Source organism: Ammospiza caudacuta, chromosome Z (assembly GCF_027887145.1).
Source record: "Ammospiza caudacuta isolate bAmmCau1 chromosome Z, bAmmCau1.pri, whole genome shotgun sequence".
In the NCBI taxonomy this organism is placed as follows: Eukaryota; Metazoa; Chordata; class Aves; order Passeriformes; family Passerellidae; genus Ammospiza; species Ammospiza caudacuta.
Genome location: NC_080632.1, coordinates 79,045,909 through 79,058,629, shown reverse-complemented (window position 1 = coordinate 79,058,629; position 12,721 = coordinate 79,045,909). Strand labels below are relative to the sequence as shown.

General features: G+C 50.6%; 1 protein-coding gene across 1 annotated transcript in view; it reads left to right on the top strand.

Annotated features, from left to right (window-relative positions):
- CNTFR (ciliary neurotrophic factor receptor) overlaps window positions 1-12,721 on the top strand; it is a 202,619-nt gene that overhangs the window by 42,144 nt on the left and 147,754 nt on the right. The window contains exon 3 of the mRNA XM_058824079.1: window positions 11,204-11,308. The gene's annotated coding sequence lies outside the window, so the exon portion shown is untranslated. The remainder of the gene's footprint in view (window positions 1-11,203; window positions 11,309-12,721) is intronic.

Here is a 12,721-nt window from a genome sequence, read left to right as displayed (position 1 = left end):
CTTTATTTGGGGCGAGCCTCGGGGCTGTGACTCCTGTGCTGTGTTATAGAAAAAGTCTGATGGGGGCAATTACTGATGCTTGTGGGTGGTGGTCTGGGGTCTGACTCTCATCTGGGAGAGGGTGTTCAAACCTTTGGTGGTCACAGTGCTTGGAGGCAGGTCAGGGATGCAGGGAGTGCAGCATAAGTGATCTCTGGGCTGAGGCAAGCAGCTCAAGCTGGAGGTGGTGTGACTGTGCCCTCAGCAGCTCTCTTGGGGAGCTCAGGCCCCTCATATTGCACTTGCAGTCAGTGAACCATGGTGTGAGGGGCACAGCTCTGCTTCTGTTTCCCCTAGAGCCAACAGAGCTTGGTATCAATTAGCAGCTTAATTTGTAATTAATAACTTGCTGTCTCTTTTCTAAATGGCTTTCAGAGAGGGCTGATACAGGAGGGTCACCCAGCCTGCAACGTGCTGTCATCAACTGCCAAGGAGCATCCTGAAATTTGGGGAATGGGTTTGGACATGGGTGGTGTTAGAGACCAGGGAAACAGCCCTGGCAGGGGATTAGTGTTGGGGAAGATGAAACAGGAAAGCCTTATAAATATGACTGTCTGGCAAAAAAATTGGAGAATATAAAAAATATAAGCAAGATTGAAATGAAAGTAAGCTTTGAGATCCCTTAGTTACTGAACAACTGGAAAACAATGATGTGGCTGGCTGAAGGCAATCCCCTTTTGATGAAACAACACCCTCTGCTTGCAGACAGGCCCAAGGGTCAGAGCAGACCCTGCCAGCTTGGCAGAAGGGGTCCAAAGAGGAGATTTAGGGTTTAAAATGTAACACAGTATGGTAATGTAATGATTCCTATAGGCTGTATGTAAATGCTATAGGATTTGTATATTGTACTAGATTAGTTAGTGAGAATTAGAATATTCAACACAGAAGAAGACTTATTGTATTGTAACAAGAACCTCGCTGTCTTGCCCTTTTTACTCCTCTTACGCTCTTACTGTCTTACCCCTTTTACTCTCTTAATCTTTTACTCTCTCACCCTCTCATCCTCTCTACCCCTCTCTTCTCTCAGTCCTGCTCTGAGCTGTGGCTGGCAGCTCCCAGCAGGGCCCTGCACCCAGGCCCTCTGCAATAAACCACAAGTTCCAGACCTGGATGCAGAGATCTCTTGTCTCTGTCCGTCCCAACCATCCTGTCCTACTCCCTGACGCTCCTACAGATTGGGATGCAGGCTGTCCTAGAGTTGAGTCTGGGACCTCAGAACACTAATGCTTTTCTGTATTTGCATCTGTGAGTGCTGGCTGATAACCCTGGGGTGAATGTTGATCCCTTAGCAGGGCTCAGTCCAGGCACTTCCACCCTTGCAGTCCTTCAGTGGCAGCCAGCTCAGAAGTGCTGGGGGCTGCCCGTGTGTCTGGCGGGTGCTGCGAGGGGCTGGCAGGGCTATCCATCCTTTCCCCCTGCGACTGGGAGCTCCTCCAGCAGCACAGGCTGCATGTGCCCCAGTCCAGCTCTGGATCTTCCTTTCTGAGCCTGACATATGCCATCTTCCTTGCAGCTCTTTGTGGGTTTCCCTTCCTGTCCATATGGATGGTTGCTTTGCTGGCTGTCCCATCCTGTGGCGGTGTGAGGAGACTCCAGCCTGCAGGGTGCCCTCTGCAAAGGTCCCTGCTGTGTAGAAATTGGAGCTGCTTGCCAAAAGTGACAGTGAGTGAAGAGACAGCAGAGATACAATCAACCCAGGGCCTCCCAGCAGAATGAACTTGCCCTTCCTTGTGCCCTGGGGAGATCTGCTAGCTTTAACAGTGTAATATGTTCCTCTCCAAGTAGTCTTCCTGGTACTGTCCTACAAGAAAGAGCTGGATATAACAATGATGCCATTCCTTCCCAATCCCCATTCTGCTCCATCTTTCTCTGGCATGCATGCTCCATGTAAGTGGCACAGAGGACTCCTGCCTTTGTGTCTTGCTCCCATCTGTCCCTCCCACTTTTTTTGGGGCCTGTACTCATTTTAGGACAGAAGTGCTGTCTTCCTTTTTCTTTAGTGATTATTCCTGAATGATCAGGAATAATCAATCATTTTGATTGAGAAATCAAAAAAAGTGTCTGTGTACAGGGAGAAAAAAAAATAATTTCTGTGCTTCACCTGGCAGAGGAGAGATGGCACAGAAAATGCAGAGAGGATATGTGCAGCTGTGGCAACTGCTGGAAAATGATGGCAGGATGTCAGCACTGGGGGATGCTCTGCATGTCCCAGGTGGAGTGGGAGACAGGATGTCTGAGGGATAGATGTTCTTCTGTCACTCCAGCCTAGCCTTCCTTGTGTGAGTGATGTAACGGGGTTTAAGTTGTTTGTGTTTTTCCATTCTAAGGCTTTTCAGTGCCCAGCTATTTGAGCCAAGTGTTCCCTTAGCATTTGAGGCTCTCTGTGCAGGGAGAGATTTGCATCTGAGTTGTTTGGCATTCATTCGCTGTCCAGTGGGTCTCCCGTCTGGAAAGGTCTGCAGTCGGGTCAGAAGCTGAGTTAATTTGCACTGGAAGGCAGGCATACTTTGTTTTGCATGCTGGTTTCTTCCAGAAATCCTATTTGAGGTATTTGTTCTCTTATTGAAGCCGTGTTAGGAGCCATGGCAGCCTCCCTGCAAGGCTGGAAAAGAGACAGCTAGCCTGAAAGGTGCAAATTAAACCTGTGCTCAGATAAAAACTGCTATTGCACTGTTAATGTGGGCCTTTTTACAGAGTTTTGGGGCTTTTTGCTTCCAGCCGAGGAAGAAATACTTAGCAAGAGTCCTGTGGGAAGTAAAGCAGGCTCCAGAGTTCAGTTTGCAGCTACATTGGATTAAATACTTTGAAAATTTGAGGGAAAAGTGCCAGAGGGTCTTTAACTCTCATTTGGATCAGCTCATGGAATGATGAGACAGGGCAGGCATTTTGGCACAGCCTGCCTGTGAGGAAGGAGACTTGGGAAGAGCAGCTGTGTGGGGCTGTGGTGCTGCTGAGGATGGGGAATGTGGCCACTGCTCAAACACAGGAGGTGTTTGGTTCGAATTTGATTATGCAAAACCTTTGCTCTTCCCTGCCTGGGTGCCAGACTTGGCATCTGTGTGGGTCATCTCCTCTGTGTCCCAGGAATATGTCCTTCAGGGATTGCTCCAGAGCCCACCTCCAGCTCCCAGCAGTGTGTGTTTGCACCCTGGGTGGTTGTCATCACTGACAGCCCAAGGGCCATGGGTACAGATACCCCAAAATCATGTGTGTGGGGAGGGCAGATCCAGCTGCAAGTCTGGAGGGGATCGAAACCAGGAGAGGCCATAAACCTCTTTGCTGTTAAGAGGCTCTGGGTGACTTGTTACATCTCTGTGTGTTGGAGACACTGTTTGCACAGTCCTCAGCTCATCCCAGCCGGGGGGTGCTCCTGAGGCCTCAAATACACCTTTTTCATGCCCTGCAGCAAGATTTTCAGGGCTTTGACAGGTAAAAAGTGATCCCTACTGAGTGGTATCAGCACTTGAGCTTTCCTTCACCTCCACTTGCACCCTTCCCAGCCCAGGAGGGAACTGGGAGAGACACCCATCAATGATGCCAAGGCTGTGCCATCTGTGGAGGGTCTGGTGCCAGTGGAGAGCCAGCTGTGGACTGCAAAGGGTTAAAGAGACATTGACAGTAAACAGAAAGAGAGGACAAAGCAAGTCTGCTGTAATTATCTAGCATTTATTATTAATACGCTGGAATTGCTGGAAGCAGGCTCTGTAATGTGAATACTGATACAGAGGTTCAGAAGACAATTTAGCTCATCTGTCTGTTTATTAGTTCCCTCAGCTCCGGCAGGCAGTGAACTAAAGCCTTGTTTGCCACTGCCTTGTTGCTGTCCCTCCCTCTGCCCTGAACTCTTCAGTGTTGCCATAAAGAAACCTGGTTCTGTTCATCCTCCAGCTGGGCACTGCAGCAATGTGTGGCATGATCCTGGATAGCCAAGCAAGGCTTTAATCCTTGACCTGAGCCTGCCTGTTTGCCAGGCAGGGCCCAAAGCCTGGAACTGGGCTGGGCAGAGCCTTTGCCTTTCTGAGAGCAGCACAGCCCCAGCTGAGGCTGGAGTGGGATGTCCCAGCTCCCAGGGCACAGGGCTGCAAATCCTTGGGGCAGCAGCAAGTCCACGTGGCATGAGCTGCTGCAGGTTGGCCCCCACAGCTCCTCATAGGGCTGTATGAAGGGAGAGGACAGAAGAGGTTTAGGAAGCTGCCTGGGTAGTAATTGGGAAGCTGTCTAGGAAATAATTAAAGGCTGGTGGGGTGGAGAGAGCACGAAGAAGTTAAACCATCTGCCAGGGGTTTCAACAAGTTTCCTTTTCCTTCTGTGGCTTGATAGGATTTGTCATTCTCACTTCTGTCCAAGTTTCTGAGCTTCAGCCTGGGTTTTTCTTGCATATCCTGAGCATATAGGACATCCATTCCCTTATGTATTATACAGTAGTTTAAAGAGGATTAAGACAATAGCTAATCTAAATGATGAATGATGTAGATTGCTCAGCCTCTGAGCCACCATGGTTTTTCTTGCACACAGATTAGTCAGCTCAGTAGCTAAATATTGGGGCAAACAGTACAAATCCATACACATAAGCCTCCCTGGCTTGAATAGGATAGAAGGATTTAGAAATGGGCTCCGACACCGCTCTGTGTCTTGTCACGGCGTCTGCAGCCGCCTCGCTGACACGACGGATGGGGAAGGCGGCTGCTGCACAGCCCAGGTGGCCGAGGAAATACAGCATCCAGTGCTGCTGGGTCGATGCTGCCATCAGATACAGATGGTGGCAGGAGAGGGAAGGGATCGATGCTGCTCACCTCCCTGCTGCTGGAGCCGGCTGTGTGCCAGCTTGAGCCCGGGGAGGCTGATCCTGCCTCCGAGAGAGCAGAGGGATAACACAGGCTGGTGGGGTTTTACTTGCCTGAAAAGGCTGGTGTGGCTGGTACCTGCCATCTATCCCAGCATCAGTGCCAGGGCGGGCAGGGATAGAGGGCAGGTACCAGCCACACCAGCCTACAAACCTCAGGGAGTGTGACCTGTAGGAGAGAGTTTGTACTAGCACTAGACTGACAGCAGGTTTTTCTTAAGCTCTGAAGCAGAAGGATTTAAATCTTTTATTTATATGTCTGGTCGAGCCTGTCAGAGTTGTGTCAAATATTTTTGACAAGCAAAAATGCCATTTGCTTCAGCTTAATGAAAAATGATTTTTATTTTCTCCCCCCCCCCCCCCACCCCCAAGGAACTAAAGGAATTGTAGTTTCAATTGCAGACCCAAAAACTCCTCAGGAAAAAAACCCAACACATCACGAAACAAAACCTAAAACCTGATTGTTGTGAGAGTTGGCTGTTAAAAGAGGCTCTGGGCTGATGTTTTGGGTCTGTGTAAAATGAGGGTCTGGAGAGCATTCAATCATATGGTATCTCCTTTTATGAATCTTTCTGGGCATATTATTCTAATGACGTTTAATGGCACTGATTTCTTCTTCTTAACCAAGTGGGTCTTTTCCCAGTCCCACATAATTTTAATTTGCTCTCCTTCTGAGAAGCATGAGAGCTGGGACTGGCTTGACTTGGCACAGAGGAGGAGCTGTGTTGGTGGTTGTGTCATCCCTCCTGGTGAGGATGCATCTGGCTGTCTAAGGCTGAGGGTTGCGTGGAGGCAAAGCTTGCATCAGGACCAGCACTTGTCAGAAGACCTGTTCTCGAATGTTCTCTGTTCCTCTGGAAATAATTTGTTTTCTGTTGTTTAATAGGGAACAGTGTGGACAATATGGTTTGGCCAATACAGTGTGCCTAGCCCAAGGTCTTGTAGCTAAGCAAGCCCTGCCTCCTCCTTCCTCCCAGGCTGAAAATCCTTGGTGTGCTTGGAATGCCACGATGCAGAAGATGCTTTGTTCCCCTTCCCATGTGCCTCGGTTTTCTCTGTGTGAGGACCAGAACTGTGTGTGGTGACGAAGTGACAGTCACACAGTGGACTTGTGCAGTGGCCACACGGCCTGGTTGGGGGCAGAGAAGTGCTGGACCCTGTGGGATAGGTCATCTCCACCTCCCGACTTGGGTACAAGCCCTGCTCAGGGATGCAGGATGGATCTGTGTCTGGATTTTACCTAGTCTCCTCATTGAGTGAGATCTGGGTTGAGATTCAGTCTGGGTCACAGCTGGCTGTGGAGAAGGTCTGGTTGCCACAGCTGGAACTGCACACAGATCCCTTCAGCTGGCTGGGTGGTGTGGCCAGACACACAGATACTGCAGGCTTGGGGAAAAGATGGTATGTCCCCCACACGCTCTTTCCTCTTCCAGAGTTTCAGGCAAGGCTTGCTTTGCCTATGCCCCCATCTTTGGGCACAGATCTCCTTTCTCCATAACCTAGCCCACTGCTTGGTAAGAGAGGCCCTTTCTTGGGTGCCAGCTGGGAGGAGGGTAGGGCAGTGGGGCAAGCTGACAAACACTCTCTGCTCATCCTGAGCTGTTTGTCTGTGCATCCTGACTCAGGATCAAGCTGTCACAGCTCTGCTCCCTGCCTTGTGTTGCTTCCCCTGGGAGCTGTCAGGAGGCTGCTGGAGCCATGCGGTAACATGGGTCTCGGGGAGGCAAGCAAGGTCAGATGTCTGCTCAGAAATGAGATTGGCAATGATGCCACCGGTGCTGACAAATGGCCTGTCATTAATCTCTGACTCATGGCAGCGGAGAGGGCAGCAGTGGAAGAAACCCATGAGGTCACTGGCAGCCTCTCTCCCACAGGACCTGCACACAACTTCCACCCTAAACCTTTCTGCAAGGGGTGAGCTCGTCCCTGGGATGGGAGGGGGTTCTTTTGCTACACACCTGCCCTGAGTTTTTGTGTTTGTGTGCAAGTGCAGGGCACAACTCCAGACGAGCTGCAGTCAAGGCCCTAAGCACCTGGGAACTGGCACAATCATACAGTCCCTCTGGAACTGGATTTTGGCTTGTGGCATAGCTCTGGCTCAGCACTGCTGCAAGCAGGATGAAGGTTGAAACAAAGCTTGTGTTTTCAGTGGGTTGCAATACCGTTGTGAGACACGAGGTGCTGTGCTGCTGGGAGAGGCTGCAGGGAGTTGGGGGAGACAGACTGGGATGCTCAAACCCTGGCTGTGCTCCCTCATGCTGGGGCATTGCCAGGGCTGAGTCTGCAGGGTGCTCAGCTCTCTTTCAGAGAAGGCTTTCCTCCTCTCCTGCTCTTTGAGTCTCTTCTCATGCTTTTTATAGAAAAGGGGTGTTTCCTCAGTTGCAAAATACTCCTTGGAGGTGATAGCCAAACAGACAGGACTTTCTGTGGTAGTAGATCCTGATGGAGATGCTGCACTCCCTGCTCAGCCATGCTGGTGAGCTGCACAGGGCTGAGCTGCCTTTTAGGGCAGCTGTTGGTGCTACAAGTATAACCTTTGCCCACGAGCAGGGAAGAGGTGATTTTCTCCTCTGGGTTATTTGGGGGTTGCTTCAGTCTCTTTTAGGACGTAACGAGAGATGGTTAATCCACCTCAACTCACTCCAGATGCTTGAACCTCTCAGTGTGCACTGGGGAGTGGATGGGCAGCAGAAGGCAGAGGCTGCAGTGTGGGATTGGGATTGGGATTTCTGTGCCTAGAAGGGCAGGGGAGAGGGGTGCACTGATAGTGATGAGGAGGTGCTGATTTTGGAGAGTGAGAGCTGCTACCACCCCAGGGTGCTGCAGCAGTGGCAGAGCCTGAGCTGTGCCTCCAGGACCTTCCCTCTCTGCCTCTGCTGAGCTACGATTTAATTTTTCACTTTTCTTCCATCCCCTCTTAACTGGAAGAAGTCCTAAATAAAGTTGCTGTCACTTTTATTTATGGGCACAGAGGAAGACACGGACAAAAAGCCTGTGTGCTCCTGACAGCTACAAAGCATCCGGCTGTTTTTCCTCGCTCGCCTTGGCGAGACAATCGATCTGGGCACAGGCAAGCACCCTCCCTGCATGCATGGGGCTCCCACGTGCCCCTGCCCAGGGCACCCAGGAGCATGGATGGGAGGGCGCTCTGCATCCTGGGTCCTGGCTCTCAGCTGTTGCAAGGCCAGGCTTGTCTGGGGATACCTGTCCTAAAATCCTGCACCCCTAAAAATACAGATGGATGAACACGCCTGCCTTAAGAATCCATCACAGGCTTCTTGTCTCCATCTTGATTGGTTCCAGTGAGGTCAACTTTTTTTAATAACTCCTGGACTTCAGCAGGGAAAACTATTTCCTTCAGGAAATAATATAATTAAGGCTGCCTGACACTTCTGATTATAAGCCCCTGTCTTCAGTTGCTTGAAACTACGCCAGCCTTTAACCATTTGGACTGAAACTTCACATGTCTCTGCCTCCGGCTGAATTTTTTTGGAAAATTTTAGCAAAGAGAGTTTTAAGCTGCTCTCAGAACAGGGTTGGGGTGTGGGGAAGGCATTAGTTTATCCACAGTTAAAAATAAAATTTAAAAAAAAAGAAGCAGAAAAATTCTTGCAGTTGTGCTGAAGGAATTCCAGTATCTTTGTGCTGTGAGTCTGAGCCTGACAGGTTTTGGGAAGGTTTTGAGCCAGGCATCAGGGTTCTGCTCGTTGCTGACGGCACAGGAATCCGCCTTCCCCGCGCCAAGTGGCGAGGCTGTGAATCGCGGGCTGTGCGGCTGTGTCACACACAGGATGTGCGGGGCTGTCCCCACAGCAGGACAAATGCAAATGTCCCCTGCAAAACCTGTGCCCCCCGCTCCTGCGGGGATGCCTCGCTGCTGGGAAATGCTGGGCCCTTCTGCTGGTGCAAGTAAAATTTGTGGATCCCTGACCAGCTTGTGCTGGACAGAAAGATTTTTGGCAAATGATGTGTGTTTGGATTTTTAATTTTTTTTTTTTTTTCCGTTAAGCAAGTGGTTGAGTTATCCGTTAGCCCTTGCTGTGCCATGCAGATGCATCATGTGGGACATGCAGCATGCCATGAGTGCTGGGCTTCCTCCGGCATTTTGCAAGAGCCTGTTTAAAAAGTTAGTGCTTTTGCAGGCAGGTTTCTCTTAAGTCAGCTTGTTGCTTCAGAAATGGCCAAAGCAGGAGAATTTCAGTGAGGCAGCCCAGACAGGCCCTATAAAACAGGTGTCATGCTGATGATGTGCCGTGACCATGGCATTGCTGATGTCCTGGTGATGCAGGGTGAGCTCAGCACTGATGCAAGCCCTCCTGCAGAGACCTCACCCAGGATTTGTCCCTGCTCTGTGGCTGATGATATTTGCTCCTTAGTGAGCCCACCTGAGCTGTGACCAAGGGTGTCCCATTATTATGGGGAAGCACAGCTCACAGATCTTCCCTCTGGCTCAGCAGTAACTCATGCCCCAAGTCAGGTCCTTCAGCTGGTGACCTGTTTTGGACATTTTGAGTTCCTCCAAAATCCAGTTTGACCTCAATTTGAAGCCCCTACAAAAGCAAGTCATGCCTTGATTTCCACGTGGAAAGCTGGGCTGCTGGATCTGTGGCTGGGCTGGCTCATCTGGCTCAGTGCAGGGCACAGAGGTGGCAGAGAGCGTCAGTCCTTTCCACAGGTTCCAGAGATGTCTCTCAGAAAAGGCACTGGGATTATGCAATTTGCACCCACAATAATGCACTGTCTCCCTGAGGGTACTCACTGCTAAGCTCAGTCTCTCTTCTCAGGTCCCTGCCAAGCTGGAATTAGAGCCTAGGAGGGTCTCTGGCAGGTAATGATAAATGAGCCTCATCTCTTACTGTAGCCTGGTCTCCTTTCCTGTTCCGCTTCATCTGTGGGTAGGGAAAAAACCCAACAGTCCCAACCAAAACTGCTTCCACAGAATAACCAAAGAGTTACATTTGCATTGCAGAGAGGAGGCTTGGTGGGGAGCAGCCCCCTCCCCTCCTTGCCAGTCACTGCTCAGCTCTGGGGTGCCTGGCAGAGCAGGTTTTGAATGATGGGGCATTGTGGGTGCTGAGCTTGGGGCAACTGGAGTTAAATTTCTTGGTGGCTGACACCTGACAAGTGTGATAAATTGCGGCACACCGTGGCTGCCGGCATGACAAACAGTCAGCTCCCCTCCTTGTAAACTCTAGGAAAATTTTGTAATTACTTCCAAGCACTTTGCAAATGAGGGTTTCGCCATCAGGCACCCAGTGTAGTTTCAGGGGGTGGTCATTTATTTATTTAGGTTTTGTAGGCAGGCAGGAGGTGGAGGGGGGTGTTGTAGTTTGGGTTTCTGCAGCATCTTCCCATTGGCTTTTCCAGGCTTTGCATGAGGTCCTGGGAGGAACTCTGGCAAAGCTCATCAGCTGAGGGTCGGGTGCTAATTAAAGCCTGTGGTGTTCCAGGCTTGGAGTCACTGTCACCCTTGGGAAAGAATCTCTGCAGGAGTGAGTCCCAGACTTTTCTCTTGCCAGTGGGTTTTGGCTCCTATTTTTCATTTTTAATAATGCAGAGCCACAAGATTTGTTGGTTTGTTTTTTTTTTTTTTTTTTTTTTTCTCTTCAAAGCATTTAAAAAGAAGTAGGGGAGCAATACAACTTCGGCCACAAGAGCTGGATAATGAGCACAGATCTTGACTGATAATTTGTTTGTCTAACACAAAAAGCGTATTTCCTGCTCTAAGGGAGGGCACCACTGGTTACACCAGTGCCTCTGACTCCATCTCACCACACAGCGTGTCAGACCTAGCACAGAAAGTCCTCCTCCCATTTCCAGTCCTTGGTGTCTGTGCTGCAAAGCCGTACAGGCATGTTTTCCTCTCCACACCCCTGGGTTCAGTGGGACTGGCCTCTCCCTGCACCGTTTAACACGTGTGTGAGGCTTTTCAGGATTAGGGCTCAGGCAGCACAAGACCTCATGGGCAAATGGCTCAGTGCTGGGCTGGCAGTGTGGTGCTGCTGTGCTGCTCTGTCTGGGGAGCATTGCTGTCTGTCTTTAAAGAAGATCAGAGATGCCCCACGCTGCAGGGGTCTTTTTTCCCCTCTCCCATTTCATGTCTCTGAATCGAAATAATTAAGCAAATACGTGCTTTGGGGCCGGACTGTGACGCTCTTGTGGGAGGGCTCTCATTCTAACCATGTTTGTGTTTGCACCGGTTACCCCCAGCTGTCAGGGCTGGGAAACAGATGCCCCCCTCCTTGGTTGTTTGCTGAACCTGAAGCAATGGCAGAGTTTCACCTGGTAACCTGACAGGTTGTCTCTTCTGTTTTGCTGAAGAAAATCCCAGATCTGAGAAGCGAGGGTTGGACAAGCAGCCAGGAGAATCGCCCAGACGTTTATGAGAAGTTGGGGACGCCCCAAGGACTCTGGACTGGTGGAGAGGTAAGAGGTGGGTTAAAAACCTTGCTCACCCAGCTTGTCCTGAGTTGGTGTGCCTTGTGGGAGTGCAGGACATGTGTCTTCTGGTGAGGATGGCGGTGTTTATTAAAGTGTGGCAAAAGGTTGCTCCTGGCTCTGGTGTGTGAGCAGGCTTTTAGCTGCTGTGCAAAGAGGGCGGATGCTGAGAGTGGTTATTTAGCATGTGGAGGGGCAAGTATGGATGAACAGCCTGGAAAATCCCATGTTATGGTCTGCCCATGGACAACTTCTCCAAAAAGAGCTCTCCCACTTGAAAGCCCTTGGGCAGCTCAGAGGTGCACAGTCCAACCACAGCAGCAGAGGTCCCGTGCTGTGGCTGAACCACTGGAGCAGGTAAGTGTCACCCAGCCCAGCTGTGTGGTGGAAGGTGAGGTGCCACGTCTTGCAGACAAGCACAACTTTAAGCTCTCAGATCTACTGGGTGGGGTTTTTTTGCTTTCCTGCCCTGGCAGGCTGCAGCATCAGGGATGAGGTGGATGGGCTTTGCTTGGAAAGGAAAGCATCCCCTTAGGAGACCATCACCGCCAGCAGCCATGGGCTAGAGGCTGCACCACCTCTGAGGCCTGCTACATGGGTTCTCAGTATGGGGCTGTGGTGACACACTGCTGTTTGAGGAGGGCTTTGGGATCATGTTCTTTGAGCCATGGTGGAGCAGGGAAGGAGCCCGGAGATGGAGCTGCCCCACCTGGGGATGCAGACCCTGCAGAGCTGTGCTGGGGAAGCCTGGTGCTTGCTGGTGCTGTGCCTGAGAAAGGAAAATAATGAATTAAAATTTAACAAGTCTCTAAATGCCAGACAAGGATGTCTTAAGTGGGAATTGTCACCGTTTGACTATTGCAGCCTCTCACTTAGCTAAAACTGCATGGCTTTAAGTATGTTGATCCTAGAAAGGAGTTGCCTACACTGAAGAGGAGAAACTTTTGACCAGAATAGCATGAATAATGAATTTTCCCTGTGCCCCTTCCCTGCCCTCTACCCCTGCATCATGCTTCCCAGAGTTTTTTTGCAGCCCCTTTAACCCTGGATAAGCAGAGTCCTTTATCCTTTGAGCCACAAGCAAGGACAGAAATGCTCCCTATGTGCACGCTTGATTGTTTGCCCTGGAGTTAAAAGGTCAAGACTAAGGATCCCAGGGGTGGGCAACACCTGATGGAGCCACAATGGTCAGTGGGCTGAGGTCTGGGCATGCAGAGGTGCTCTGCAGCAGCAAAACCCTGCCCTTGGCATTGCTCCTTGGTGGCATCTGTCGAGCAGCATGGAACAAGGACTCCTTCCCTCCCCATCCTCGAGGTGGATCAGCCCACCCACGGGACTCCTTGCAGCTCTGCAAATAGAGCAGCTCGAGCAGGGTACGTCGCTAATAATACCAATTACTGT